Source organism: Chrysochloris asiatica, unplaced genomic scaffold (genome assembly GCF_000296735.1).
Source record: "Chrysochloris asiatica unplaced genomic scaffold, ChrAsi1.0 scaffold00016, whole genome shotgun sequence".
Classification (NCBI taxonomy): Eukaryota; Metazoa; Chordata; class Mammalia; order Afrosoricida; family Chrysochloridae; genus Chrysochloris; species Chrysochloris asiatica.
The window spans coordinates 26,841,015-26,846,313 of NW_006408534.1; positions in this window are offsets into that span (position 1 = coordinate 26,841,015).

Sequence of the window (5,299 nt, forward strand, 5' to 3'; positions counted from 1 at the left end):
TGGACAGTGAATAAGGAAGACTGTAGAAGAATTGATGCTTTTGAGTTATGGTGTTAGAGAAGAATATTGAAAGTGCCATGGGTTGCCAAAAGAATGAGCAGATCTGTGTTGGAAGATGAGCAGCCACAGTGATCCTTGGAGGCCCAGATGGCCAAACGTTGTCTCTCATACTTCAGACATATTGTCTGGAGGGACCAGTCACTAGAGAAGGATATCATATTTGGTAAGGTGGAGGTCCAGAGAAAAAGGACCAGAGAAAAAGACCCCCAGCAAGATGGATTGGCAAAGTGGCAGCATCAATTGGCTCAAACATGGCAACGGTAGTGAGGAGTGAGGTGGGCCCTGAATTGGCCAGTGTTTCATTCTGCTGATCAATATGAGTCAATACCTATTCGTTGGCACCCAGCAGCAATAACAACCACTCTTCAAAATCATCATTTTTTACTATTATTAATTCTAAGAGATTTTTACTTGATTAGCTTGTAAGTTTTAAAATTATTTATTGGAGCCAATAAAATCAGATTAGTATTATTAAATGCACACATACACACACACGAGAAAGCTTCAAAAAGTCTAGGGATAATTCCATTATCTTTTAATTTCATTTTTCTATCAACTTTTTGAAGTCCCTTCGTATAGTCTCGAGTAAATTTTGGCATTATATATAAATATATATATGGAGCTCTGGTAGCGTAATGGTTACGAATCGGGCTGCGAACTGCAAGGTCAGCAGTTCGAAACTACCAGCTGCTCCGCAGGAGAAAGAGGAGGCTTTCTGCTCCCGTAAAGATTTACAGCCTCGGAAACCCTGTTCAGGGTCGCTATGGATAACAACAACAACAACAATATATATATATATGGCTATATATCTATGGTAAATTTACAATGATTACTTATATGCTACACTTTGCCTGTCTGCTACTTCTGACATTTAGCCATATTACATTAAACATATACAAGTATTGCCTTCAATATTGAATTACTAATTTTGGATCATCTTTTAGTGATTGTATTTAAACAAATGGTATGTGAGTAGCAGTTTTCTAAAATCTATATATAATTAAGAATGAGCACTTATTTTAATTATGTTCATATATGACTTGAAAAAAATGTACTCTTATCTACAAGAGCTTACATATATATATTGGCATACATACTCACTACCAAAATAGCAGAAAGCTATGTTGAATATTTAAGAAAAGACTTTCAAGTCTAGTCTAGTCAAACGTAGAAAACTGTTCAGATTCATAGAAATCATGAGCCAACTTATTTTTTATCTATTCATTAAATCCAATAGACTTTCCACATGGCTACTACTTTAAACAATTTTAAATATTAGGGCAGTGATAGTACAACTAAACCTTAGAATCTCTCCTAATCTTTGGTTCTCTACAGTAAACTAAACTTAAGTTGTCTATCTTCCTATACATTTATCATGCTTAATACACTATGAACCATAGCATCTGTAGAACAAACTGTTCACAGTTAGCAATATATTTATATTTTCCTTGATAGCATCCATTTTATGTATGTCTCTAAAAATGTTATTTTAAAAAATATAAATGTTATTGCATTGCCTCAGATTTTCTGAAAACACACAATAAATGAATTGTTTTTCTAGAGGCAACCTTAGCAGTTTATTGAAGTGTTATTTACATTTCTTATCATCCATAGTCTACCAGGAGCATTTGGAACCAGCTTTGAAAGCTAGCAGTAAGTTTCTTATGTATAAGAGATTATGGTATTAAATAAACAAACAAACAGAGGGAATAGAAGCAAATACTGTTGAAGATTGTAAACGATGAGTGTAAAATCCATATACTCCCATGTAAGCTATCATTCATTTCACAATAAAAACTTAAAAAAAAAAAAAAAGAAAAGATTATGGTATTGCTACATTTTATGTGGAAAGGGAATCTATAAAAATTCCATACTCTCAGTATAGATAAAAAAAAAAAAACCCTTTAGTTTGTTTTTTCTTTCTGCCATGTTTATGTTGTTGTTAAGTGCCTTTTGAGTCAGCTTTGACTCCTAGAGACCCAACATCGGGTTTATGAGGAGCAGCTGGTGGGTTTGAAACCCTAACCTCATAGTTAGCTGGACAGTGTTTATCCTACAGATCCACACCGGAACACACTAGTCCATGTCTATGTTGTTAAGTGCCGTTGAGTCAGTTCTAACCCATAGCAACCCTGTATGGGGTTTCCAAGGAGCAGCTGGTGAGCTTGAACAACTGACCTTTTGTTTTAAACATTGCAGTCCAGCGCATTAACCCACAGCACCACACCAGGAGTCTCTATAGAGTAAGAAAATAAAGAACTGAAAAGAGCGCTGCAAAACAAACAAACAAACAAACACTGTCCTTTAATTTCTTCACTGTACACAGCACCTCTGTAATTTTTCTCTTAGGCACGAGGTGTTGTTTAGGGCAACTGATAACGACTATGGAAAGATACATACTAGAAGAATAAGAAATTCCATATCCTTAAAATAAATGCCATTAAGTGTTGAGAAAAACACCTCAAAGTTGTTTAAATTAAACCTAACCAGGAAGGAGAGAAAACTATAATAACTTAATGCTTAATTCAGTTCCAAAATAGTATATATTTTGAGATGCTGAATTAAGAGAAAAAATTTTTGAAAGATCACTTTCTGAATTACAATAACTACAGTTTAGTAAGACAGAAGTGGGATTTGCCTTAATGTTTAGATCAGGGTTGGGGAATCTTTTTCCTGTCAAAATTTATAATATCATTCTCAGGCCATACAAAGTTATAAGTTTAAAAATTAGCCTGCTATAGTTGGTCAAAATTTAATTAAATCACCCTAGGTCAGTGGTTCAAGCTCACCAGTTGCTCCTTGGAAACCCTATACAGGGTCGCTATGGGTCAGAATCGACTCGACGGCACTTAACAACAACAATGTGATGGCTGAAACAGCAATTGCCTTGACAGGGCCAGACTAAATTATTTAGGCCTTTTAATACCTAGGTGGGATGTTCCCCAGCCTTGCTATACAGGGTCACTGTAAATCAGAACTGACTCAATGGCATGAAACAACAGCAACAACAAATATACATATGTAAAAGCTAGACCTCTAAAAAATGGAACACTATTGAGAATAAAGTGTATCTGTACTTATAAAAAAATTACAGTGGTAAAGATGACTCTAAGTATGAAATAAAATCCAAACTTTTAGATTCTTGACTAAATCAATGACAATTCAACACACTTTAGCAACACAAAAGACAAACAGAAAACTTGAAAAAAGAAAATGTGTTTCACAGAAGATCAAAGTTAGAGCTGATAAATATAAAATGTAAACAAATCATAAAATGAAGACTACAAATTTTATTAAAAAAAATTCAAGCCCAAAAATATGAATAGAAAATTACTCTTTAAGGACAACAAATAGCCAGTAAGTATATGGGAAAGTAGTCAAATTTCTTAATAATTAATACATATAAATTAAAAGAATAATCAGCTCAAATAATGTTTGAATTATTAACTGGCAAAGATAATACAGTTTGACAAGGATAAGAGGATAAGTTCCTTCTATTCTATACTTGGAGAACATAATGTAAATTAATTTAATATTTTAGATTTAAATTAGAATACATGCATTTCAATAAAAAACAAAATTCATAGCTTTTGATTTTGTTCAACATGATATTTATTAAAATTTTGGGAAGTATCCAAATTATCACTATGAATTAACTAATTTTTATAAATTTTCCCACATTATACTACTGCATTCTCATTTTTAAAATGCTGGCGATTACATGTATATATTGGTATGGAAACATATCCAAAATGTATTATTAATTCAAAAATGAAAGTTGCATAATAGAATTTTTCCTTTTAAAAATATTATATTCCTGCATTTAAAAAGTACCTCTACAGCACTCAGCCTGTCTGTCATTTTATCCAATTACATTGGAAAGTATCTGGGGGTAGAGGCAAAATTTACCTAGAGCCATTTACAGGGATGCGATTTTGATTAACTTTAACTTATAAATCAAATTTTTCTGTTTTAGAAATTTCTTTGCCATGGAAAACTATTGTTTTTTACTCAAAAAAACAACAGCTACAATAATATTTTTTAAAAGAAACTATTTATAAAAATTATGTGGCAACATGGAAAATGAAAATATTGCAATTACTAGAACACTGAGATTTTGGATATTTAAATTTATTTATTTATTTATTGGAATCCATAATTGCTATAACATTATTTGTGCAATAGATCATGGAATATGGTGGATGAAAATCAGTATTCATTCTGGTTTTCTTCTACTTTACCTTGATGTTAATGTAGATCTTGAAGCCTAGTACTACTTTCCCAAACTCCCTGGCAGCTAATATTTCAGATATGACATAGCTTTGGACATTTTGCTTCACTTGTGTAACACTTGTAGGCTTGTAAGCACAGTCTTGATGCCTTATTGTTACTATTTTCTACAGAAGTATCAACACATGACAGTGTTGAGTAGCTACACTAGTGAGAATTAAAAAGCAAGACTTCAGGCATCCATTTTGACAATTCTGCAGCTGGCATCAACAGACACTATTTCCCAATACAGGAAGCAGTTTTGTAATAATAAAAGAGATTCTGATATGGCTTGATTTTGCTCAAGTCAGAGTCTATTTCTTCAGTTCTCCAAGGGAGTCTATAAACCCATTATACCCTGTAATAAATTTCCTTTTCTTTAAGCTTGTACCTAACTTCTCATATAAAAGATGGATTCATATGTAAACAAATATAACATAAATCAAAAGCCAAAATCTTTTGCAATCTATTTCTGACTTACAGTGATCAGGATGGAAATTAGCAAATTTGAATGCTAATAATACACTACAGAGTCTAAGTGGTTTGAAAGTATAACGATTGAATCATTTTAATGTGTATCAATATTGGTGTCTCATAGTTCCAGATTCTGGGTGGATTTTGTTGTTTCCTTGTTGTTGTTGTTATTGTTACTGTTAAGTTCTGTTGAGTTTTTTTTGATTGATTGTTAGTTGTACTTAAATCTTGCAATATACTGAAGACCTGGTGGCTTCTTTAACGCAACTGTAGAACAACCACGCATTAGAAAGTATATTCTAAAATAATGATATAATGTACTTATTATCTAGTGATGGCATTCTAGTGTTGCATTCATATACACAATTGTATGCTATAGAATTTAAAATATCAGTTGTGATACATTGTTCATTTCATAGTAATGCTTTGCAATCTATAGTATCCTAATTACCAACTCTTGGAGACTTTAGAACTGTAACAGATATATGATGGTTTG